The 27,559-nt window shown below is 44.2% G+C and overlaps 1 pseudogene across 1 annotated transcript; it reads right to left on the bottom strand.

Moving 5' to 3' along the window:
• Positions 1 to 778: 778 nt before the first annotated feature.
• On the bottom strand, positions 779 to 27,322 carry LOC308163560 (piwi-like protein 2; annotated as a pseudogene). Its single transcript has 23 exons — positions 27,081 to 27,322; positions 25,924 to 25,999; positions 25,573 to 25,684; positions 23,555 to 23,675; positions 22,935 to 23,162; positions 22,639 to 22,749; positions 22,387 to 22,504; positions 22,144 to 22,268; positions 21,802 to 21,882; positions 21,576 to 21,689; positions 20,905 to 21,093; positions 20,227 to 20,311; positions 19,399 to 19,491; positions 18,802 to 18,942; positions 14,746 to 14,859; positions 13,814 to 14,003; positions 13,475 to 13,576; positions 9,363 to 9,479; positions 4,540 to 4,628; positions 3,977 to 4,082; positions 1,485 to 1,738; positions 1,072 to 1,179; positions 779 to 934 (listed from the first exon to the last, which is right to left on the bottom strand). The product of its transcript is annotated as a piwi-like protein 2 (transcript).
• Positions 27,323 to 27,559: the final 237 nt, after the last annotated feature.

Genomic DNA, 27,559 nt, shown 5'->3' on the forward strand with positions numbered 1-27,559 from the left:
GTTATGCAATCATGACACCCTGGTCGGTTTCTCTTTTTTGCAATCGATTTTATTGAGCGATAAACAACGTACAATACTCTTATTTATGTGAAGACAAAAAGGTTTTCTGTGTAAATGGGAGACTGTCGTAGCTATAGCCTGCCTTGTATACTTTATGAACTTTATGAATGAATGAATGGATTTTGGTACATACGTTTTGGTACATACATTTTGGTACATACATATGCTGCTGTACAATGCCACCCACTTTCCCTTTCACAACCCTCAATGTTTGGATTCAGTAGGAAGCCCGAGTCCTTTTCAGCTGATTTCTGGTTACTTAATGATTAGACATTGGGTAGAGACATCTACCCTGGTCTTATATGGATATATGTAAGCAGGAAGGATGTCGAATGTTCCAATGTCATATTACAGCACTGAGCTGCGTTTTTCCAGAGCCGAAATAACAGACCAAAGCCAAGCCGGATCTAAGAACACTTTTTAATTTGCAACAGCAGTCTGGAGCAACCCAACTCCAAGTAAAAACAAACAAGCATTACAGTATGTGCAATTTTTCAGTGCAATTTTTTTAAAGTAAAAAAATAAAAGAATATATTCTTTATATAAAAGAATTAAGGTTTTTCAACAGCACTGAGAGCGGAGCAAAGAAAACAACCAAAAATTGTCTGACAAAAAAGACGAACAGGAAAGCCATTATTTTAACATCGGCTCAACAGAACTTGTGATCCGTTTGTTGTATTGACTGTGGTGGGTGGGGGCCGCTGGCTAGAGGCATAGATCAGAGGAAGTAGAGCTTGTCTGCCAGCTGTCTCCCTGGCACCGTGTGTAGGTACTGGCCTGACAGGTACGCCAATTTGTGGGCATACTTGCATGGGCTGGCACACAGATGGTTCCGGGCCAATTCCAGTACAGGTGGCACATCTTGAAGGTCAGCCTGGCATGAGACCCAAGGGTTGTATTATGTTAATTCGGCGACAACAAACGTACCCACTTCATCCACCAACCTATGACATCATCCATAACTAATAAGTGAAAACCGTTATTTCTCCAACCGCCAACTGGTTCCATTACCTCTGCAGGTGGTCTGGACTGAGATTGGCCGTGTTGTAGATGGAGATGTAGTGGGTGGGGAGGCCACAGCCGTGTCGTGTCGGATGTGCCATCAGGAAGAAGTCCACCCTGGAGAATAATAAAATGTTGTGATATATGAGAAGGCATTATAGGAGGACTATGAGAAAAAAGTATAACATCTAATATAAAAGTAATAATAGAAACAGTGCATGCGGTCTTGTTCTCAGTGCAAATCAGCCTGACGTTCCAGTTATTAAGCGGACGTCCTTATCCAGAGCGAACTACATTAAGTTCATCCGCCAAAAGTAAGTGACTCTCTACAATAGGTGCGAGCAGCCAAAAGTAAGAAGGGAAGAAAGACTCTCTCTAATAGCTGCTAGCAGCCACTGCTGGGGAAAGGGAACAGGACTAACCATTCCCTGTTGGTGACGGTGTGGTCTAGTACGGTCCCGGGTGGGGCGGTACCAAAGCGGTCTCCGGAGCAGGAGTACAGTGTGGTGTTGATGCGTTTCTTGACCACGATGAAGACGAGCTTGGGCTCGTAGTTGGGGAACGTCTCGAAGCACTTGAGCAGCTGTGGGATCTCGTAGAGCTCCACCGCCTTCAGCTGGCCGTCCGAGACGCCGTCCCGGTACACCACAATCTTCTCTGGTAAATTGTGATTCACCTGGCAGAAAAAAAAAAGAAGTGCATTAGTGTATGCAGTGGGTGATTTTAGCATGGCATTTCAGGAGGGGAAGTTTTGGATGACGTCTGTGTGGCCCACAAAAAATAAAGGTAGTCTACGGTAGGCATATGCCATGGGGCTGCACTGTGAGTACCAGGGAGCAGAAAGATTTGATCTGAGTACGCTTCATATGCTTCAGCGCGACAGAACGCTACATTGAGGTTGCAACAAAGTAAAAAGACGAGACAGACACGTGTCTTTGGAGAGGGATTTTGGGCGTCATCGTCGATGTCAATGTGTCTAACTATTTGCAGTTGAATGAGCCTGGCGGACATCCTGAAGAAGTCACACCCACACCATTTGTCAATTCCTTTGCGATTGTAATGTGGCTGAGGAAATCACACCCTGGCCACCCCTATGTGTAATGTATCTCACACCTTGTCCTTGGTTGGAAATTATATTTAAATTGAGGGACAGCGTTATTCTTGGAGTTTTGGGTTAGGCCTGTCGCGGGCACCATTCTCCTGTGTGTTCTTGACGCACGTTAATGCATGGTTAAAACTTAGTCACATGTTGCTTTGAAACTATTACGTTGGTTATTATATTTTGTTGATTAATTATTCAAATTTTCTGTTAAAACAGCACAACATCATCATGACCAGGTTATCACAGAGTTTACCATCAATGTCTAATGTTCACATGCATTGTTAATGAGACGGAGAGAGTCAGCAGTTTCAGCTACTGGCCTGAGTGTAAACTTACTCAAGCCGATTTATCTTAACGTGAGGGCATGGTGAAATAGCATTTTGAGTATTCTTAATGGAATCTAGGATCCGATATGATCGAGTCTGTCACATAGGGATGAGCAAAGCATTGTCAATCATTATTAACCATGAAATGTCTTTTGGAGTCAGACATAACGTAATGTTAAGTTGTGTAAGTCACGTGACCACATGTATGAGTTTGTTCGATCATGTCCATGACCGAAATAATTATGGGGGAATAAATGTCTTAAATGTGACTCGTCATCTATTCTTCAGTGTTTTATTTTCATATTTTATATCTTCAATAATTCGCATGCTTTATCGAAATACAAGCATGGAGCACATTGTTAACATGTAGGAACGTTTTTATCAATTGTATTTCTTTAAATGTCAAATATCATCAGAGCAGAGGCTTTAACACACTACAAAAGCCAAAGCATTAACACACGCAAAGTAGGCTAGGCTAATTAACAGGGAGGTCTATGAACATACAGCCCAGAACATACACATTCTCCTAGGTCTGTTTGTTGTGCTCCGCGATGCTATGGCGATATGTACCATCTATGGCACTATTCAGATCGGACGCAGAGCTTTCATGCTTCTGTTCTTCTGACAGATGTTTCATGTCTTTGAATCCATCCAATGGCCAAACAGAGTCTCTGTCATGCCAGATTAAGTCTGACCTGGCCAAATAGTGTCCGTCTGATGTAATCAATATTTTTCGAATGCCATTGCTATGCACTTATCTAGTCTTATTGCACTTGAATAGCATTAAGGTTGATACGGGCTCACTAGTCAGCCATAGCTTTTATGTTGGCATGGCCATTTTATATGAAAACACCTGCTAGCATGCTAATTTTTTATTTGGCAGGCGGACATAATCTGGCATGACATCTCCACCAATAGCATACACGGGAAACAGAGCAGTGCATGTTTCGAGGTGCTAACCGTTAGCCGTCTCTGTTTGTCAAACCATTCCTCTTTGGATGTACGGGTCACTTTATGTGTGGCCCTAAACGTTTTATCTCCAACTTCTCTTCCAAAGGCAATGTACTCATTGTACACACGCTATAATAAGGATTGTGAGTCAAGTTTATTATATGTATGCACACCAATACTTTGCTCTATAAGCAAAGTAATGGCAGCTTTCACTTCTGGCATCTTTTTTTATCAATAAGCTGGCCAGCATCGATGGCTTCTATCCTTCCCTGTCCTCCTTGTTAACGCCGCGTGTGCTATTGCTTAACGTTGTCTTTCCAGCCACATGCGGCTACTATGGTTGTAGAACCATGCCAGAGCACCCCTCCTCCCGCCATGAGCATATAGACAAATGACACTTCTAAGATTATAAAGTAAATACTGCATCAGGCATTTATGCTAGGAAATTAAGCGAGAAAAACCCAACTAGTTTTCTATACATAATAATTATTATCATACACAAACACTGACTTCCATGAGACTTTGTGATGGTTACCTCGTAGTACTTCTCCAGCGCAGCCAGCAGGCACACCCTGAATCCATGGATGATCTCATCGTTGGGCTTCTGGAATGTCACTTGGGAGTACCACTTGGTCATCAGGCTGTGAGAGGAAGGTTAGGAGACAATGTCAACATGTGACGGCAGCTGGTGAACGCAGGAACAACTCGACAACCGGCAAAATGTTCGGAATTTTATTCTGGAAAAATGTAAATCAATTTCAACGTTGTTGGAAATCAATGACGCACTCGCCAAAATATTGCAATGCAGTGGATTCGCTGAGTAATCCCCACGACTACCTACTACCAGTTGCTGTCACAAATAAGTCTGAAGGGCTTTCTTAACCATTTTAATTGCATTCACTACCCTTAGTGTGTAGCTATGTCATTTGAGGAGAATGTCAATGGCTTGTAAAAACATAATTTACATAAAGGCAAAAGTAATTGTGTATGTTCCTAGATATGTTGTATCCTTTGTATGGGTCAATATGATTATGTCTTAAGTAAGAACAAAGAACATTTTCCGGCTTGAATCGGACAATGAAGTTATATCCTATTTACCTGTTCTGGCTTGCGACAAAGCCCATGACGGACCGGTTCTTCTTGCTGGTGTCGTGGTGGACGTCAACCCCGATCACCATCAGGTGTTTCTATTGAGAAAACTCCTTCACTTGAAAATATAGATTTTTCATTACAAACAACAACACATGGATGACGTCAGACTGGGGTGAATCTGGAATTAAGTTTGTGCCTCGCAGCAAAGCAGCAAAGCTCTCCAGCTCATCCAGAATGTAGTCAAACTTTCAGCAATATTATTCCAGTCCGAGCCACCAGGCACCACGGTGGCAGGACAGTCTGTTCTGCAGCCTAGTGGCAGCACGCTTTAGTACACCCTAGTGGGAGCACACCCTAGTGGCAGCACACCCTAGTACGCCCTAGTGGCAGCACACCCTAGTGGCAGCACGGTTTAGTACGCCCTAGTACGCCCTAGTGGCAGCACACCTTAGTGGCAGCACGCCCTAGTGGCAGCACGCTTTAGTACGCCCTAGTATGCCCTAGTGGCAGCACAACCTAGTGGCAGCACGCCCTAGTGGCAGCACACCCTAGTACGCCCTAGTGGCAGCACACCCTAGTGGCAGCACGCCCTAGTACGTCCTAGTGGCAGCACGCCCTAGTATGCCCTAGTGGCAGCACACCCTAGTACGCCCTAGTGGCAGCACACCCTGGTCACCTGCTCCTCAGGCCCTGCCTCTGGTCAGGGGGAAGGAGGTCCCCACCCAGACCACAGCTGCTGAGTGAAGGGAACATTCTATGACACTAACTTAACTTCCCTTCTTCAGGCTGCAAACTGTAAATGTAAATTCTGTTGCATGAATATTCTTTGTTTTATGTGATTGAATAGTAAAATTCCGTTTGGATAATTATTAAGTTGATTGTCAAAAATAATCGATATCTATGGGCCAATTTGATCTCATTTCATTTTAGTCACATATGTATTGGCTCATTAACCCAGAGGAAACATAAATCACTGACTTCCATGTGTACATATAACATATAGCTTGTCCTACTAACATAAATCCTATCACATCCATATTATTTATTTTGTGTTGTTTCAGTATTAATAATGGAAAATTATGTTTATTTATTTATTTTGTGTTGTTTCAATATTATGAATGAAATATTATTAGTACGGTTGATACTGACATTTATGAATTAATTAACTGGATTATATAATTTAAGTATAATTGTTCTCACTTGAAAGTGACGGATAGGGGTAGGACATGATAAGCTTAGGCTTCATCCTACTCCCTTTCCAAAATTAATAGGTCTGTACTCTTCGTATTAGTTATTTGTTCTTTTATTATTTTAAATCATGTTAGAAATAAAAAGATTCATTCATTCATTCACATGATCGTCTTCCCAACAACCAAATAAGAAAATGACACCCCTGCACATGGCACATAAAGTTATAAGCGTGCCTGTTTGCATCTATGATTGATTTATTTTTCATTTATTTATTTTATTATCACTACATATCTTCCGCCGTAGACTGACCCATCTCTTAAGCCTACATATTGACTGTCCCTCCTAAAGACCTCTTCACCCCTGTACAGTTTCTCTACTGAAATAAGTAGTAGTAGTTCTTCTAGCATTGTGACTGCCAATGGCCCCTGGTCCTAGCATAGATTTGTTTTTATTATGATGACTGATGTAAAGATGATTCACTTACTTACAACTACTTGTTGCAAGTCGCTTTGTATAAAGGCATCTGCTAAATGTCCAAAATGTAATGTAATGTCGGCTTGGTATTAACTTCCATCCATAACAACATTGCAAAATTACAATTCTTACAATGCTGCTTATATATCATGCATGATTTTGATTGAACCAAGCAAACACCGTCACCTCTCCAGTCTGTTTAGTCTGATTTTAGTCTCAGAGATAATTGTCTCATCTTGTCTTAGTCAAACAATATGAAAATGTACACTGCTCCAAAAAAACTAAGGGAACACTTAATCATCACAGTATAACACCAAGTCAATTAAACTTCTGGGATCGATCTGTCTAGTTAGGAAGCGTAAACGATTGTTAATCAACTTCACCTGCTTTGGTGCAAATGAAAGCGACAACAGGTGGACAGGAGAGGCAACAGCAAGACAACCCCCAGAAAGGAAATGGTTTTGCAGGTGGTGGCCATAGACCAATTCTCTCTCCTTATCCTTCCTGACAGATCTTTCTCTTGTTTTGCATTTTGCTAGTGACCTTGTCACTACTGGTAGCATGACGCGGTACCTGCAGCCCATTCAGGTTGCACAGGTAGTCCAGCTCCTCTAGGATGGCACATCCATACATGCCGTCGCAAGAACAGGGCTTAAAGTGGGAAAAAATCCTGTGCCTGAAACTTTTTCTTGGGGAGGGGGGTCACAATTTGAGATATTGGGAGAGCGGGTACAGAAGACAGCTTCTTGTCTCAATGTTTAAATGCATTAATACTATTTTATAGTCAATACAAAATATATGTCTCAATGTTAAAATGCATTAATACTTTAAATGAATGTGCAACAATACTATGTGCAATATGACAACCCTTGTGTACATAAGGTTCAGATATAGGAAAAGTTAGGATATTCATAGCATAGCATAGAGTACAGCACAGTGTTTTATTGTATAGTATAGTAGTATAGTAGATAGTGTACATAACCTTTATTTATGTAAACCAGCTCTTTTCCCTTTTTTATTTTACCCTTGGCCCTCGTGTTTTTAGTCTTTTTCCAAGCACCAGGGGAGCCCCCCCTCCTAAATTTCGTTGTATGGTACCTGTACTGTATTAATGACAATAAAGACCATTCATTCATTCATTCATAATACTGTTTTATACTCAATACAAAATAAAATAATATATTTAGATGTCTTTAAAAGGCCAAACTGATTGCATCACTTATTAAGCCACTATCACTATAACAATACAGAATAACATATATACATGTCTTTAAAAGAACAAACTGATTACTTATTAAGCCACTATCACTTATATTCTCCTTCTTGGCACCACGTCCCATAAGGCTTCCCGTCACTACTCAGGGTTTTTCCTGGCTCAAAATGAGGCGGAGGTGGTACCAGTGGTGTTTGACATCGGGGGGGACCCATGAAGCAGGGCTGTCTGGGGGTCCTTAAACATCAAACACTTAATTTCTTGCATTCTGGTGAATTGATATGCACCAATTTGTGCCCTTTCTCCATCAATTTATGGTGGAAATGTCATTATATATGTAAAGGAAAACACAATATTCAGGCACCAGATGACCATTAAAATATAATGTAATATAATGCAATATAAGGCTCTCAGGCATTCTGTACTTTCAAATATGTATTCTCCTTGAGCAGTCAACATCAACTATCAGCTGTTTCGCTAGCAAACACGAAAGCTAACTTATTTGTGAAACAGCGCCCCCGCCACCACGTCGGCGCAATGCCGCAATTGCAGTTAGAAATGAAGCTTGTAGAAAATACGACTGTCAGAGTTTTGTCGAGAGCTGGGACGGAGGCGGCCGCCTCATAGTTCTCTATGCAGGAAAAACCCTGCTACTCTCCTCTCCATGCCCAGCGCCATTTATTCCTTACTCCTCGTTCTAGTATAGCTGTGTCTTCGCCAGGTTTAAGAAACTTGGCTTCCATTTTAATAGACTCTTACTAAAGTTAGCGAGATAGCGGGCTGCTAAAAGCGAACGTCTCTACAAGCTAACATTACACTCATTCAAACTTCTTAAGGCCCGCCCCACTACTCTGCCTCCGATTGGCTAGAAGTCGTTGGTTGGCTTGAGCAATGTGATACCATTGGTAGGCGGAACTGGAATCAAGGACCCCAATTGAAATAAGCCAGTGGCTTTCTTGGGTTTTTATCCTGTTAGTTGACCTTGTATGTAATATGTACATTCATGTACCTACTTCTGCAAATCTTCTAATAAAGTTTTCAATCAATCAATCAAAAACTGTCTCTTTGCTGAAGATTACTCTTTAAATTACGATGTAAACAAAAAGCATGTGATTTTTAAAAAAAAATTTGCTCAAAATTCCCCCGCGCCGGAAATCCGGCACCGTGTCGGAGAACTTTAAGCCCTGCAAGAAGGTTTGCTGTGTCTCTCAGCAGTCTCAAGAGCGTAGAGGAGATACCCGGGAGATGGGCCATTACACAAGGAGAGCTGGACAGGGCTAACCCAGCAGCAGGACCGGTATCTGCTCCTTATGTGAGGAAGAACAGGAGGAGCACTGCCAGAGCCCTACAAAATGACCTCCAGCTGGCTACTCATGTGCATGTTTCTGACCAAATAGAAACAGATTCCATGAGGGTGGCATGAGGACCAGACGTCCTCTAGTGGGACGTCCAGCACCATGCAGCTCGATTGGCATTTGCCAGAGAACACCAGAACTGGCAGGTTGGCCATTGGTGCCCCGTTCTCTTCACAGATGAAAGCAGGTTCACCCTGAGCACATGTGACAGACGTGGAAGCATCTGGAGACGCTGTGGCAAACGTTATGCTGCCCGCAACATCATCCAGCATGACCGGTTTGGTGTGTCAGTGACGATCTGGGGAGGCATATCCTTGAAGTGTTCCCTTCATTTCTTTGAGCAGTGCATTTTCGTTCAGTTATCGTCTCGTCTTTTGTCACAGAAAAACTAATATTTTAATATTTACAGAACATCTTTGTCCTTTATCTTGTTTAATATCGTTTTTAATATCTCTCTGTTTTCATCTTGTTGTGTTTTTGATATCTCTTTGTTTTTACCTACTTGTCCTGCATTATAGTATAAATACAGTCTGATTGATTGATCTTACCATAGTCACCTTCGTGGACACCCAGCATAATACGAGTTTCATACTCACCAGAGGGATTTTCACAGTCCACAGCTCTCCCCCAAGTTTACAGTTCATCTGCAGCAAGATCTTCTGGGCGATGCTCCTCAGCTTCTGAGGCTGGGAGATGGTCCGGATATTGATGGCCTACACAATGTGAACAAACACAAGTGATTAAACCTTTGGGTTTGACTGAACAAGCAGTTGAGAAACATTTGGTTTTGTGTACAGTCTCTGTCCCTAGCCCCTACTCCCAGCATTCACATATCAAATCAAATCAAATCAAATTGTATTTGTATAGCGCATTTCTTACAAGATGCAACTCAATGCGCTTCACATAATGAACATTCTCAGTCAATCAATCAATCAATCAATACTGACAGAGCCGCAAGCAGGCAAAAGTAAAAGTAAAAACCTGTACACTATGTAGCCAGGAAAATTCCCTTGCAGCCCTCTATACATAGAGCGACTACTAGAGATGCTCCGATCTGATCGGCGCCGATCGATATCGGCCGATATGCCCTTGATCGGTTTTGATCGGAGTTCTCAAAACGGCCGATCAAACACGGCCGATCAGTTTACATAGAGAAATGGCGTCGCCAGTCTGGCAATATTACACAGTGTCGGAAAGAGACAACAAATATGCAGTTTGTAATGTCTGCTCAAAAGAAATTCCTCGCGGAGGAACGCACGCAAGGTCTTTCAATACCACGAATATCATACGGCATTTGCTGCGTTCGTCGATTCGCTCCGAGAGCGCCGAAGCGCACACTGGGCTCGACGTCATAAAGGGACCGAGTGCTTTGATTGGACGAGAGGCGTTCCACGAGTGCTGGTCAGAGTTCCAGCGCGACTTCACGAGCGTAGTGTAGGTAGTGTTCAGCGACGTCATGTGACCCCGCGAGCAGGAAGTCACTAAGCTAGGCTAAGGCCCATAGCAACAACTATTAGCGCGCACGTTTTAGGTCTTCCTCTGTGCACCTTGCACAAGTGTAGATAGCGAGCGACTTTTCAGCATAGCAGGACATATTTTAGATGATAAGAGGAACAGGCTGAGTGCCAAAAACGCTGAGATGCTTGTATTTCTCAAGGCTAATCTGCCAGTGATGCTGCTTAATCAGAAGTAAGGTTTGAGTCTGAAATCTCCTTAGGTGCAATGTTTTGGTTTTTTGTTTTATTGATTATTGCTGACTTGCTGTCTTATCTCCTCCTAAATATGACTTGAAACTGACTGACTTGAAAGAGTATTTTATATTTGGCTATAGCCTGTTTATGTTGCAGTTTAGTTTGGGTATGTTTATTGTTCCTCAGGAAAGCTACAGTATAAGCTCCAAGTTCTCTAAGAGCCCCTAGTTCCTCTCATTTGAGTGGAATGTTGCACATTTGATGTGACAGTGTACATTTTATTAATTATGATTTTTATTTTCACATTTTATTTGTTTTTCCTGAAGTAAGCTACAGGTGGTTGTGAATTCAATAAAACAGATGGCTGTCAATTCATGATACTTTCTCATCTCCTAATTTCATTTGAATACTTACTATACAATGTCAATGGTGTTAAGAATAATTTAAAACAACTCTAGCGACTACTAGCCAGTTTGCCTACCAGCACCCAGCGGTGGGCCCCCACACCCCCCCCCCCCCCCCCCGGGGAGCCCCCTCCGCCCCACACACCCAGCCCGCCCCACCACCAGCACACCCGGCCCAGCCAAGCAAGCACAGATCACAAAGGCCCCGCACAAGGACGGCCAAGCAGGTGCCCCGGCGGCGGAACAGACCAAGCACACCGGGCAGCCGGGGGCCCCCAAGGGGAGGCCCAAGGACCACCGGTGCAAAGCAAGCAAGCAAGGGCGAAAAACCTGTACACCATGTATCCAGGAAAAGTTCCATGCATATTATCGGCGTACACATATCTCCCATTATTACACATATCTCCCTCCCCACAGTGATCCGCAACGCCCCCACCCTGGACTCCTTCAAACTAGCCCTCAAAACTCATCTGTTCTCCAAGGCCTTTGGCCCCTAGTCATTGTTTCAGTTTTGCTTTTGTTTGTTTTCTGTTTTGTCTGTCCGATCATTCCCCTAAAGCGTCCTTGGGCTTTTTGAAAGGCGCTATATAAATTAAAGTTATTATTATTATTATTATTATTATCTGAAAGGATATAACTGTGATGGGAGACCGTTTTCTCATCTGTCATTTATTATATTCTTATAATTATCGTAGAAAAGATACCGCTTCAGTCAAACTATACAACCATCTAAGTAACTATCCAAATCCCACAGGACTACTTTAAAACATCATACCAAACGGACGCCCGCGGGTGCGAGGTGAGACTATAATAAAACAACTCTGCCATTGTGAAGCCCATGCCCTCCTCCATCCCCCATTTTACCCCAATCGTGTTTTTAACATAATAGCATTATTCCAATGTCAAAAATCACACAGAAAAAAAAAAACGGGAGGCATTTCCATGACTACCACAGCTTTTTTTGATCGCCGACTTCTCCTAGTCACGTCCTGAGGTGTGGTTAACGCCTGCTCCCAAAAGGCGCAAATGGACCGCTTGCACTCTCAGTCTAGCTTTGACCCTCATGATGATGAATTGAAGCTGACACTACAGTTATGAATGGCTTACCCATTTCAACCTCAACAGCAACACAGACAGGCTATCATTATTTGCATGATCAAAGCGATGACATAAAACCCAGTGCAGCATGTGAAGAACCGCCATGCGCCCTTCATCACACCGGTGTTTCCAAACGCTAATTACATTAGTTTCACTCCAGACGTCACATTTGACTGCAGGTTGTTGTTGTTTTTACAGTAGGCTATTTACCGTTACACCAACGATGTCCGTCAATGTTATATTCAATATGGAAGCTCTTTAAAATGATATTCTAATGATTCCTAAGTCCTGACCTGACACCGCCAGTTCATTATTTGCAACATCGTATTGACCGAATTCAATGCAGGGGTGCAAACTGGTGATGGCCCAAAAAGGTGACACTTTTGCCTGAAAACTAAGAAAATGATCAATGCGTGGCTAACCTTAGAGGTTCCCGGGGGGGGGGGGGGGGGTAGTGCTAGCACTAATAGTGCTAAATGGATATCGCTAGCACTAACGGTGGTCTAACAATGATGCGTGTGTAAGTAGCGGCAGCCCTGACCTTAACACCTGCAGAATTACTTCGAAAACAGTTTACTGTGACTGTTGTTCTCCACGCTGTCAGGAATTGTACCTAGCTGCCTGAAGCTAAAAGTTATTTCAACAGTAGTGGAGTTCAGCAGACAGGAAGATTAGTTAGCTCGCGCATCATGAGACTTGGATGACACTTAGACCCCCCCCACCCAAAATATTTTTTTTGCAGATCAACACAATTCACATGGATGACCTATTTTAAGGTGAAAACTGCTAATTTAGCAGAAAGGTGACAAGTTTGCACCCCTGCAATGATTCCACTGATACACTAAGGAATGGCAGGCTCCAGACATAAACCTGGGTACGTTGGTTAGTAAGGAAGGCCGGGCTTCTAGTGTCAAAATGTGCTCTTTGGCGTTAACATTTTTATTTTCTATTTCTTACATATGTAAGAAGAAGAATGTGAGTATTGTCTAATTATAGTTTTTTCAAATACAGATCAAAACGTGTATGTTCTTGCTGGATTTAAAACCAAAGTAGTGCCTACACAGATGGATGGAGGCCTGTTCACCTAGGTTATGTTCTAGTTCTCCTTGAAGCAAGCCCACATTACATCCATCTAGTGGTTCTGTTATCGCACTCCATGTTGTCTATCTACATTACCACGACGACAGCATGCGTAACAGGGCAGCAGAGCACTCGTCAATTGAAACAGCGGGAAACAAAACCGAAGTGGTTATATATTGCTCGCAAAAAAAACAACAACATCTGAAATGATATTCCAGGATAATTCTCATGGAACCCGGGGAACTTCGAAATCAATTGAGACCCAACTGAGAAACTGTCAGATTTTCAAGGTCTTACATTTCATTTCTGAGCGTCAAATTCGAGTACTTTAAGCGCTTTGAACATTGAAGGGGTTTGGGTCTGTGGTGAGCCCTGCTTTGAACATTGAAGGGGTTTGGGTCTGTGGTGATCCCAGTGGTGAGAGGCGTGACGGACCTGCGAGGGGACGGGGTTCTGGACGCAGCACATCTTCTTGATGGCGCTGTAGAGGTCGTCTCTGTTGCCTGTCATGATGCACACCACCATCTGCACGTTGGGCTGAAACGCGCCACGATAAAAGAGAGAGAGAGAGAGGGAAAGTTCATGAATACAGTCACTATGGTAACCTGAACCACCCCACTCACTGGCTTTTGTTCTGTACGATAAACTCAATCAAATCAATAAACTCATTACTTCACAACACTTGTCTCAAGTCGGCAGGCACTACCGTCCGTGTGTTATGAACGACACCCTCGCGGAGTGAGACAGACAGACGCCTGTCGGCCCCCCCCCTACCTCTCTGGTGAGCTGGGAGTGGATGCTCTTGACGTAGGTCTCCGTGCGGTCGTCCCTCAGCTCCACCCGGATGGGTCGGTCCAGACGCAGACCCATGGGCCCCGCCACCTTCCCGAAGGTGGCCACCAGCTCCTCCGTCTGGTCGGCGCAGCGCGGGGGGGTAGAAGATGGCCCAGCAGCGCATGGGGATCTTGAGAGACAAACGGACCAGGACAGTGAGCGGATGAAAACCGAACGCTCTACACTTTTTCTATCTTATTTGAAACAAATAATACATTGAACAAGACAAGAAAGTGGCCTGGGGAGTAGCACCACGGTTCTACAGTGCACACATACGCCCATGTCGGCCTGGGTTCGAATCAGACCCATGCCCTGCTGACATACCCTTCTTCTCCTTACTCTCCTGTCTGTCTTCACTATCTCTGTCCAATGAAATGACAAATATGAGTGGGACTGCCCCACTCAGAAAAAAATAACCTGTAAACGGTGGCAATAAAAAAGTGCAGGTGAGACAGGAGGACGTACTTGTATATAAACATCTCACCTGATGGCTGTTCTACATTTGACAACCAAGATAACCCGAGAGGTAGACATAGCTCCAGGCAATCAGTGAAGCCTGAAGAAACCAACCACTCACACACGGTAATGGAAATTTGCCCTCGACAGCATGAAATGAGGAGAGAGAGCGATACAGACACAATTAATCAGGCTGAGTGAGTTGCCGCTCAGAAAGCCAAAAAAACAAAAAAACATTTGTGTGACAGGGAGGCCCTCAGGCTGTTTTCAATTTCTCTTGTTTTGTCGATTAACAGTTTGAGGGGTACACGTATCGCGGCGGCACGGAGCATCTTTAATCAACTCTGATAAAGATCGCGGCGCATGCACAAGTCAGTCCCTTGGCAGGATAGCGCAGTGGTCGACCCTAGACTCACACAGCTGATGGAAGCGTCCCTGCAAATCTCCGTGGACCAGTTGACGTCAGCGCCCGTGACAAAGGATGCAGACTGCAGACAGATGGTCTCCAAGGGCAGAGATCTTCCTGTAGTCTGACGCAAAAAAGAGAAGTGTTAAAATTGGTCAAAGAGAAGGTTTAGGGTCTGTGTTAGTGATAGAAACTTTCCATGTCAGTGTCCATCATTGTAGTTGCATTTCCTCAGCCGGTGCTTACTTAGTTAGAACAAAACATTTCTAGTTTATAGTGCAAGTCGTGCTTCGGTAGCAAGTCGTGCTTCGGTAGCAAGTCGCAGCCCAATGCTGACAACAGCTAAAGACCTCACATGCCCATGCTTTTTACATTTACATTTCTTACATTTTTGGCATTTAGCAGACGGCTTATTCCAAAGCGACTTACAATCAATACATTTGACTAAGCAAGTGAATCATCAATCCACCAGTCGTAGCAGGAAGAGTAATCCAGCTCAGGCCCGGGGCCATTGATAGAAGGAAAAACCTTCTTCTATCACCTTCTTCTAAACCTCGGTTTTTCTTACGTTTTTTTTTTTATATAGACACTGGAGAAACAGAGAAACAGTACAACGGGGTCAATAGAAGTTTTTAGGGGACACAGTAGAGGGGAAAAGCGGGTGTCTTCAGGAGACGCAGTGCTGGGGGGCAGTAGATGTCTCAGGAGGAGCAGTTAAGGTGTAACCTGAAGAGATGGGTCTTCAGTCTACGACGGAAGATGGGTAGTGACTCTGCAGTTCTGACAGCCGTGGGAAGCTCATTCCACCAGCGGGGAGCCAGTGTATGTGTGCAGTTTTTCAAGTTTGCTAGAAACCCATCTTTGCAAATAGGATACATTTTGAACACCAAAGGAATCAACTTACATTTGTATTTCTACCAGTCGGTTACGTACGTCTGTTCTGTGAGCTTAATGGCTGACTGGCCGGGGAAATGTTCATGCACCCTTGCGACCAACAATGTTTACATGATAATAAAGAGGAAGGAGAGAGTTATATTCGTGATATACCACTCTCATATCGATGTTGACTCATATCGATAGCGTATCGAATGATCGACATTGGTGCTCGTCGCGAGTTTGTGTGCATTAAATGTTTCAAGTGGGAAATCAGTCCCAGGTGCTCGTAAAACCAGGTTGTGGATTTGTGCATATGTGCATGAAGGATTAGGAGTCAGGGGCTATGCATAAACGCTCTTTCACCTTCACCGTAGAGTCCTCTGTAACTCGTTAGGTGTTTGTGTTTCAGCAGCTGTCCTGATCCATTAGGAGATGTCAGAAAATCCTCTGGAGTCCTGCCAGCTGTCCATCATCAGCGGGGAGGGACTCTTGAGAATAGCTCTTACCCTTCTCGCTGTACACTGCTTTTAGTTGATTAAGGAGGACAGCCCTCTAACAAGCCACTTTAGGGGAGGAGTTTTCCCCCCCTCTCGTCTACATCAGTTCCTTCACTTTTCTAAGGATCCTTCTTCATTTAGGCCTAGACAGAGTTCCTACAAGTCAAATTTAAGACCTTTTTGGAGACCTCTTTAAATATAATTTTAGACCTATTCGCAACACCATATCGCTTTTTGTCATCCTCGAGGTGATGAAATTAGGGATTTCACTGCCATACAGACAAAAAAGGAAGCGAATTGGATTTTTTTTTGGTTCCAGCTTGATTCATTTCTGCATAAATAGATGTGGTCGGACTGATTTCCTTGCAGGATCTCATTTTTAAGACTTAGTACCTCATTTTTAGACCGAATAACTGAATAACTAACTTTGTTGGATTTGAGACTTTAAGGCTTTTTAAGACCAGCGCGGGAACCCTGAATAAGGCATTACGCTTTATAGATTCTAGAAAGGTTGTGGAGTACAGCTTTTTGTGCTTGGTGAACAGACAGTTACAGGTAACGACAGAGAAACAGTAGAGTGACAGAAGAGAGAGAATGACAGAAGGGCCAGAGAGTAAGGAGGTTGTGTGTGTGTGTGTGTTAGGGCTGCATTTGGGCAAAAAATCAAATTGCGATTATTCTGACAGATATTGCGATTGCGATTTAATTTGCGATTATTATTTTTTAAAATAAGTTTTTGTAAAGTGCGGCCATATCTCCGGCTAGGAAGGTCGTATCAACGTGAGTTTGTGTGTACGTCTTCGGGGGATTTAGGAGCACAAATTGGCTCCCGTCTCTAGCACCCCCACAGCCCGAGTTACGAGTGAAAGAACTAAACTTACATGAAACTTACGTTGGGTTGCTTTAAAGTCAAGCTTCAGTTTAAGATTCACTGTGTAATAGATGTGATGGAGCATTACTAACCTGACTCAGATGGTTTGTTTCACACAACCATCTAGGTAAGCTTCATTGGAAGCTGTTTGGAAAAGGGCAGGTACTTTCAAAAATACTTTGCATTGGATGAATCTGTCTATCACCTTCTATCATGGGCAAATTTCAGAGAGCATTACCCACATGATACCATCAAACTGTTAACTGCTCTAATTCTAATGCAAGGATGAGAACTTGAAGATATGAATTGGAACAACATATTATTATTTTTTTTATTATTTATTTTTTTTTTCAGATTTGATCCCTTTTTCACCCAATTTGGTATCCAATTGAACCCAACCTAGCATCCAATTATCCCCTGCCTATTGCGTAGGATCCGCCGCACGACCCCGTGGCCGGCAGCCCCAGAGGAGATCGCCAGGCAGACTAGCTGACTGGCTCCTCGAGCCCAGCACCGTTATTCCGGCACCCCGGGGGCGCTGTTGCGCGACGGATCCTTGTCCGGAAATAGTCCTATACCGCCCTCTGGAGCGGCCGCTCAATATTCCGCTCCCTGTGTGCCTCGGCCATATCCGGGTCTGGCGAGACCGGGATTCGATCCCAGTCCCCGGTGGGCAGCTTGCACTAGTGGCTAGTGCTTAGACCGCTACGCCACCGCGGGGCCTTCAACATATTTATTTTATGTTTTTTTTTAAACAGCTGTGATTTTGTTTCTCTCAACAAGTGTCCAAATGTTTTAATAATTCCAATATGAAAATAAAATAGGACCTTTCTACAAACAAGGTTACTCAATTATGGCTCAGGAGCAGCATCTAAATATTGCACATACTGCAATCAAGTTAAATAAAGTGATAATAAAAATGTCCAGTAAAGAATAATAGGTCCTTTCTGTAAACATTGAAATAGATAAAGCAGGACAGTATACCGTTTGCAGGCAATGACTCTTCAACTCGTCGTCGTAATGTATGAAGTGCATGGTGAGACTGAGACACGGCCCGGTCGTCCTGCCCGACAGATCGGTTGTTGCATAGTACTCCACATGTTTCAGCTCCGTCTCAAGTATCTTCCTACATTCCGCATACGTTTCCGGGATGGCCACATGACTAAAGTACATGCGGGAGGGAACCGCATATCTTTTATCCAGCTTCGTTGCTCACAGTGTTAATAGACACCATGTCTTTAGCGAGGTAATGCGTGATGGAATTGGTTATTTCACGGTGCCTTTAGCGAGGTAATGCGTGATGGAATTGGTTATTTCACGGTGCCTTCGTGAGCCCTTTTCATACGACGTAACAGACGCAAACGACTCTAAAACACTAGGTTGCTTAACGTTAGACTGGGCTACGGGACTTTCACTTAACTCTCCTTGCCTCTGGATGTAGCGATTGTTCCACGACAGGTTGTGCGCAACACCTGCTGTTGTTGCACATCTGTCGTCCTAAACCCGAAATACTTCCCTACAACAGAGATGTTGTTTTTGAAGCGATTTATCCACACCATGAATGTTGCTAGCTACTGAAACGTCTTCACAGATTCACACGTGGGCGTTTCACGTGCAGTGTTGCTGTTCTTGGGCGTGTGCGTTCATTGACGTTGAATCCGACGCGCTGTATAACGTATCCCAAATCGCAGGCTTTGCGATTTGCTAATCGCATCATCTCAAATCGCGATTTCGATTTAAAATCGATTAATCGTGCAGCCCTAGTGTGTGTGTGTGTGTGTGTGTGTGTGTGTGTGTGTGTGTGTGTGTGTGGAGGTCTCACCACCAGGATGTCCTGGCTGACGTCCAGCCCCCAGCGAGCCAGCTCTGTCTCGGCTTCCTGGTTAGTGTTGATGTGCTTCAGGAGCTGCTTCAGTGAATGGGTGTGCTGCTCAGCGTTCACGTTGATGTGCATGGTCAGGTCCTAGGTACACAAAAGCAAGGCCGAGTTACTGTTACCGTCAATGACTGTGTTAAGAACAGGGCTTCATACAGGAACAGTAGCTGGAAATTGTCTGAGACATTTTTGTTATGGAAAAGATGACATACCTTTTGAGACTCAAAATCAATATATTTGAAAAATACTGGGGAAAAATGGAACATTTATATGAAACGTGACATCTTCTAATTTAATACCCATTCAGAATATATAACCAGTAACATGTTTATTAAAACACCTCCGGACTTCTTATTTTCTCCCTTTTTTCTTACTTTTCTTTTTCTTTTCCTTTTCACTTTTTTACCCCTCTGTTGAGGGGCCATGCTTCGTTTCTTTACCCTTTGTTTTACCATTTAAGATGGAGATATGATGTTCTGTCCATGTCTATGCTGGTGGACACCACCCCAGGCGGAGCCTGAGCGGCTGACACAACGACTTTACCTTCATGGCCCGGAAGTCCTTTCTCATCCTGTCAGGGATCCCCGTCATGAAGGACAGTTCGGGCAGGAGGAGGATCTCGCGGGTTATGACTTGCTGTAAGACACATAGGTTCCCGTAACATTATCTAGCACCAGTGGTGTAGTCTAGTTTTTTTCTAGTGGGTATACTTTGATTTTTCCCTCCCAACCTCATATCGTTCATTCCGGAACGCCATATAAATAAATCTGCGCTCTCTGTCTAACGTTATATATCTAACATTACATGTTATAAGGCTGATCTGTGCATGATAGTGCTGCATTTTGACATATTTCAGGTCGCATTTCTCCCCCCCCCGTTGAAGATATATGACGCTATAGTCAGTCCCAGTGGTCCAAAAGTAAAGTGAGTCATAACACAGACGGGGTGAATTTTATGAATGAAAGTGTGAAAGTTCTGTCACAAAACGCTGTTACGTATCCTCACACATTTTTAAGTGGTTATACGGAAATCCTTGGCCTTTCCTATAGTGCTATAGTGGGTATACGGCGTAGTCCTGCGTATCACGAAGACTACACCACTGTCTAGGAGGTAAATGTGCTAATACAATAGAGGTATGAAAAGCCCACACATGCTGAAATGACGTTCAATACTCAGCACAGACAGTAGGTGGCATTGATTTTTAAGAATTTAGACGAGTCCTGTATAAAGTCTAGATGTTGTGATCCAAATCCTAGTTTGAGATGAATATTGCACACCATGAGTATGTAGCACAATAACAACAGCTGCATTGAGGTACAGAAATCTAGTGCCCTTCTTTGCATTTCATGTGAACTAGGACGATAGTTTGACCTTTTCTCCGGGCTTGGACCTTTCCTTTGGGCGGTGGACCAGCATGGGTTGGTCTCCCTCTTTTACAGTGATGCCATAGTTTTTGCTGTTGAGATAAGAAGCAAAGCAGGTTAGAATATACACTAGACTATTTATTTTTATTGCTGCATTTAATTGCAGTATTGTTCATTTTGACTGTATTGCTGTAGTTTAATTGTATTGTTGTTCATGTTTACTTTATTGTGTATTAGAATTGTATTGTCGTATTTTCATTTTACTGTTAAGCCCCTTGTATTGCACGAAAGGCTCTATATAAATAAAGCTTGATTGATGGACATTAAAAATATATAAAAAATAATTTAAAAAGAAAAACACTTTATTCAAACGTGGCATTAATTAATTAATTAATTAATTAATTTTGCCATTTAGCAGACGCCTTTATCCAAAGCGACTTACAATTACGAATTACAGGGACATTCCCCCTGGAGTAACTGAGGGCTAAGTGCCTTACTCAAGGGCACACTAGTAGTGGTGTGGTTTCAGGCGGGATTTGAACTCACAACCTTCTGATCACAAGTCCAACTCACTATCCACTAGACCACCACTACCCATGGCACTCGTCCTTCCAAAGCTGATCTCTGAACCATCAGACCTACCTGTAGTAGTCCACAAAGCTGATCTGGGAACAGTCAGACCTACCTGTAGTAGTCCACAAAGCTGATCTGGGAACCGTCGGCCATAGTGAAGGTGTCTTTGGGGGACTTGCTCCACACGATGTCGTCGATGCGGTAGGTGCGGTTGTTGTAGCGGGTGATGACGATGCTGCCTATCAACTCCTTGGTGCACTCGTCCTGGAAGCCCTCTCTGCTCTGCTGGAAGATCACGTTCCTTCAAAGCAGAAGGGCCCATGAGTCCCCCTGTCACCGCTCACTGTCTTACCGCATCCACCGGTCAGTCTATCTACAAGCTACAAGCCCCGTAGGTGGGCTTAAAGTGGTTGAAGCCAAGGACTTTGTATCCTTGAGTTGTATCCTATTCTATCCTATCCTTGTGTCTAAATCCGTGCCACTGCACAGATTGAAAATGATGCCTGTGTTTAAACATATATATGAAGTGAGTATATATGAGTATCAGTGAATGTGCCAAGACTGTGTGGTCTGTATGCCCAGGGACAAGGCATAATGTGTGTTTAAATGTGGATGAACATTCTAAGCACTGTGAGTAAAAATGCATCACTTCCATGAAAAGTTGTATCATGTACAATTCGCTGCAGCACATTGTGTCTTGGCAAGCGCTCTGGTCGTACGGTAAGCCCAATGTGACCACCCCTTCGGGGAGGGAGGCCGTGACAGACGCAGGGTGCTGCTCACATGACATCCAGGACCGAGTCGTTCCTCAGCACTTTGTGGGACACGTCCACTGCGAGGTACAGGCCTCCGTCCGTGCGCTTTATGGTGGTGGAGTAGACTGGCCACACCTGCAGCCTGTGGGGACAGAGGGTCAGCTGCAAGTTAGCATGGGAAAAAAACACCAAAGAAAGAAAAAAATAGTTTAAAATGCGTTTCTTTGAAGTCCAAACTCATTACTAGTACTTACCGGTGTTTCCCCAGTATGACCGCGCTGGTCGGATCGTAGTGATTCCGCCCCACCAGCTTCAGGCCCAGGATCCTCATGACCCTTGACCACACACACACACACACACACACACACACACACACACGACAGACATAATTAAATCAAGCTCAATTGAACGTTCGGTACAGACATCCCTTTTTTTTTGTGGTTACACATAGAAATAATTAATAATAATAATTTGTATAATTAGTTACTTTGGCGAGGAGCTGTCCGAAAATGGACAGGCTGATGGTCTCTCCAAATGTCAATGTGCAGTGGTCATGAATGGTCATGAATGGGATTAAGGGCTTGCGCTTTCCGTACCTCCTCAACACCACGTTGTAAAACGGGAGGCACAGATCAGAACTGGGAGCTAGGATCTTGGTCATCTGGATCTTGATGTCGATCTCCTGGTTGTCAGTCCGTCTCTCGCTCTTTAGGTGAACCACCTGTAAGGGGGCGTGGGTTAACATCAGAACGGGTGCTGTTTGTCCTCGTTAGGGCTTATAAGTGCATATTCACAATTAGAATCAGCCAGGTGTCATAGAAAACCTCTATTAGACACACCTCATCCATCCGCACAGGCAGGTAGAGGATTGAGCCGTCGAAGGCGACGACCTCCCCCGTGACTGAGCGATGGTCCTTCATCATGCCAAATCTCATACCCATGGACTCAAAGTTCGGACTGTGAAGCGGGACGAAAATTGAGAAAAACGTTTCACTCCTCAACAGCAGGCCAAAGTTAGCTCCTAATCGCTGTCCTCTGAATATAACCTGCAATTGGATAAACAAGAGGCTAGTTTTGGTCGTAATGCTTACGTGAACGTGACGTGGTACTGGTAGACGGCCTCGTTCTTGCAACCGACGGTGATGTGGTTTGAGGCGATGGGCAGTGGAGTTCCTTGCACACCAGTCTTATGCAATGGCTCACTGCAATGAGAGAGAGAAAACAAACACATACAGACCAATAACAATAACAATACATCCCATTTTAGATCTTGGCATCCTAAGACGAATTCAATTTGCGGTACACGCATAATGACAGCAATATCACTTACTTCCTGATACGGTCTGAGCTAACAGTATTGGTTGTTACCGTGTGAACGGTTGCTTACCGAGCCGCTTCCATCTTCAGCTCTGCCTTGGGCGGCGGTCTACCTGCAGGCATGGAAGCCTCTTGAGATGGGGATGGAGACGGCGGAGGGGCACCGGCGGAGGATGGAGACGGCATTGGACCAGGGGGGAGAGCGGGCGGCACAGTAGGCCCTCTCCCAACACCCCACGGGGGCAGCGCCGACCTTCCAACGCCCACCGTCTGAGAAGCAAAGCCTCGGCCGAGGAAGCTGTAAACAGACAGACCTCAGGTCCAATATCAACGTCCTAAAACACCCTCGGGTCCCCGATTGGGTGTGAACGTACAACACATAGCTGGTAACATTTCCGGCAGGCGGGCATACAGCATAACGATCACACGGAACGATTACCTGCGCATTTACTTCAAGAAACTTTCTACAGGTAATTCCGACAGAAACAAGTGCAGAAATTAAGTGAGGGATCTGTAGGAGGGTGCACTCTGCACTAAGGCCAATGCCTTGCGCTATGAAGGTCCTTGGACTTCAGGCAGTGGTGCTGGTAGAACGCGTCACCCGGACTAACACAGCGTGAGGCGTTGGCCTTAGTCAGCCGACGGCTAGGCAGAGCTGGAGCTCGTGTGCAGCCGTGTCCCGTTCCCTACCTGCTGCCTCTCCCCATCACCTTCTCCGGGGCTCCGTCTCCCCCCGGGCCGCTGGTGACACTGACCGGGGCTGTCTGGGGCTGCAGCTCTGCCCCCCCGAAATCTCCAGTCACCCCCCGTCCTTCACCCAAAAACAACAGCAGAGAACACCACAGGGGGATTCAGCACACGTCTCATCCGTTCTAGAGCTTGGGAACATTGGTAATAACAGCAAGCAGCCGTACCGTTGAGTCTTTACACATTTAACTCACATTTATGCTCACAACCACAGACACAAGAGAATTGACTGGTTACTGAAGATGACTCTGTACATCAATAATAGACTTTAGGACTAGGGCTGGGACAACGCGTCGACGTAGTCGATTAATACGTCGACTTGCGTAATGTGCGTCGCAAATAAACAACATGGCTGCGACCAGTGGAAACATGGAAGCAATGTAGCTCACCACAGTTTGTATGTCTTGTCTTCTGGTTTTTCCTGCATAGAGAATTATGAGGCGGCCGCCTCCGTCATATTTCTAGCCGCCTCCAGCTCTCGACAAACTGACGGTCGTATTTTCTACAAGCGTTGAACTCGGTGGATTTCTGAAAAACTGCAATTGCGGCACTGCGCCGACGTGGAGGCGGAGGCGCTGTTTCGCAAATAAGTTAGCTTTCGTTTTTGCTAGCGAAATAGCTGATAGTATGTTGACTGCTCAAGGAGAATACATATTTGAAAGTACAGAATGCCCGAGAGCCTTATATTGCATTATATTACATTATATTTTGAATGGTCATCTGGTGCCTGAATATTGTGTTTTCCTTTACATAAATAATGACATTTCCACCATAAATTGATGCAGAAAGGGCACAAATTGGTGCATATCAATTCATCAGAATGCAAGAAATTAAGTGTTTGATGTTTAAGGACCCCCAGACAGCCCTGCTTCATGGGTCCCCCCCCCCGATGTCAAACACCACTGGTACCACCTCCGCCTCATTTTGAGCCAGGAAAAACCCTGATGGCCAGCTATTACCCAGAGTGCTTTATAAAGACACTGAGAGAGACAATACAGCCATTCTTTTGGGGAAAATTAAGTGATACATTAATCGAGCAGTAAAAAAAATAATCGTTAGACTAATCGTTAAATTAGTCGTTAGAGTAATCGACTAATCGAAAAAAATAATCGCGAGATTAATCGTTAGAAAAATAGTCGTTTGGGACAGCCCTATTTAGGACTGCACTGTTCGGCCTCCCCCCATCTGAGAATATGCCCATTACTATGTGCCGTGTCATTGCCTTCACTACTCTACTAGCTAGACGTTCTATTCTCTTCAAATGGAAGCAAGCTTCCCCACCAACACACGATCAATGGATACGGGATGTCTTACAATGCCTTCAAATGGAGAAGTTAAGATTTTCATTAAAAGGATCTCTGAAATCCTTCCACACTACCTGGGATCCCCTATTAGACCATATCAAAGAACTTAGTATCACTCCTCTTTATTAAAAAAATTATAAAAAATAAAAATGTAAACAAAGACTGCTATTACTTCTTGTCACGTGCTAATGATTGTTTGCAATAATACGATTTGTAAAAAAAAAAAAAAAGACTTTAGGAGATGGGAGATTCCATGTTCAAATGTTATTCAATGTGGAGTACTCATTTTAACTCTGGGTTGGGGGGGGGTCGAAGATAACCACATCCCAGCCTGACTTCATTCTAGTCTTTTTTGGTTTTATTGGAGAATAGAAGCATATAAGTCAGGTATAAGAATATACAAATGTCAAATACGAGTTATAGAATTGACTTCAAAATAAGTAAATGAACACCGTTTTTTTCTTTATCCCCCATTTGGTGTTCGAACAGAGAACTAGAACACCTTCTTTTTTTCTTTTTTTTTACCCCTAAACACCCACCCAGCCCAGACTCTCGAGTGAGAGACAAAACAAAACAAAAAAACTACGCACAAAAACAAAATGTATATAAATAAAATGAATTCAAAAAACACTTCATTCTAGTCTTTAATATACTCACCCACTGCCGGTGTTCCCCGGGCCCACGAGGCCTGCGAGGGCTCTATGCCCATTCCTCTGAACATGGACACCAGAGGCGATCCCAGGTCGAGGAGATGCCCACGCATCTTAACCTGTCAATTCCACACAATTAGAATACTTTGTAAGAGCTACGGGGAATAATCAGTAGACCACCAATCAGACGACCGGCCCAACGTTAAACATCACCAACCTGCTGGCTCACTACTGCTTCCTCTTCTGCCTGCAGCCCTGGCATCTCTTCAGGTAAATCGTGTGTGATGGTCTGACCGGGGGGGGGTTGCCTTGGAGGAGGCGCCAGGCCAAGTAGGGGAGCTCCTCTTGCAACCCCTACCGTTGGCTCAGCTGTGGAGAGGAGCAGCTCTCTGGCACGACCAAGTCCATCATTTCTGGATGGCTGGGGGAGGCCCCTGGCAAAGCCGACAGGAGGCTCACACACAGGGAAAGGCACACCTCTCCCATAAGGCACACCTCTTCCTATGGCGGACTCATCTGACAGGCGTCCACGCCCCCTCGCCTGCTGCTGCCAAGTACTGGAGTGGCCTGGAAACTGAGGCTTCTTTGGATCCATTCCAGATGGCTGTCACATGCAATGTCTGTTAAGTTCAAATTGAAAAGAAAATGGTTAATGTTACTTACTGGGGAAAATCCAAACAAAAAGGCATCCGACGTCAATTAAATTTCACGAAAAAACTAAAATGTTTTTCTGTTATATCCTGTGCATTTATTTTGAATAGGTGAACGGGCTTCCACAATTGTCAAGCTAGTGTTAGGGGCGGCAGTGGCTCAGCAGGTAGAGCCGGCGGTTAATGATCGCGAGGTCGGCGGTTCGAACCCCTAATTGCTGAGCAAGGCACCGAACCCCTAATTGCTCCAGGGTCGCCGTCTATGGCCGACCCCTTGCCTAGATAGTTGATTTCATCGATATGATGAATGATATATGAAATATATATCTATTTACAGTACAGGCCAAAAGTTTGGACACACCTTCTCATTCAATGTGTTTCCTTTATTTTCATGACTATTTGGTACATTGTAGATTCTCACTGAAGGCATCAAAACTATGAATGAACACATAGGAATTATGTATTTAACAATAAAGTGTGAAATAACTCTAAATATGTCTTATATTTTAGATTCCTCAAAGTAGCCACCCTTTGCTTTTTTGTTGTTAATAAAATATATAATAATAATATTAAATATAATATGTGTTAATAATAATAATAATGTTATTATATATATATATATATTTAATATTATTATTATATATTTTATTAACAACAAAACATTTCTATGTTATTCATCTATAATCGTGGTGTCTTGTGATTCTTAAATGACACCCCACATCAGTGTTTCTCCAACCAGGACAGATGGGGTTATACACACACAGACGTGACGACCACCCCCGTGGTTCTTTTTACCCTCCGGGTTGGTTGGTTGGTTGGAGCTGGAGAAAAAGGATATGGCCATTCTGTTATTCGCTTTGCATACTTCCTAATGAGATTGTCCTCTCGGAAGATGAACAGGGAGCGGTTGAGAGTCAGGCAGTTCTGTTTGACAGGGTTGGGGTTGTATATGGCCATGGTCCTGGCTCTCTGGGCCATCGACTGTTTGTACATCCTCTGGCCGGGTGGAGGACCCCCTCCTGCCCCCCGGGGGGCTCCCCCTCGGCCCCTGCCCCCTCCGTCCCGGGGGGCCCCTCCGTAGCGGTGGTCTTCTGAGAAGCGGGCCATCCTGGAGACGCAGATCCTAAAACACAGATCCAACGGGAAGGAAAATCCAAAGTGGTGTCAGTGTGTGTGCAAACGGGAGGGAAAAGCATCCCAACAAACGCGCTCACGGACCCCAGACAGACCCCAGGAGAGCATCAGACAGACCGCAGGACAGCATCAGTGTGGAACAGCATAACATGGGCTGTGTTGTTGGGAGGAGAACACACTGGAGACAAAGGTTCTCTTTGGATAAATCCG

The sequence above is a fragment of the Nansenia antarctica genome (assembly GCF_963989245.1).
Source record: "Nansenia antarctica genome assembly, chromosome: 8".
In the NCBI taxonomy this organism is placed as follows: Eukaryota; Metazoa; Chordata; class Actinopteri; order Argentiniformes; family Microstomatidae; genus Nansenia; species Nansenia antarctica.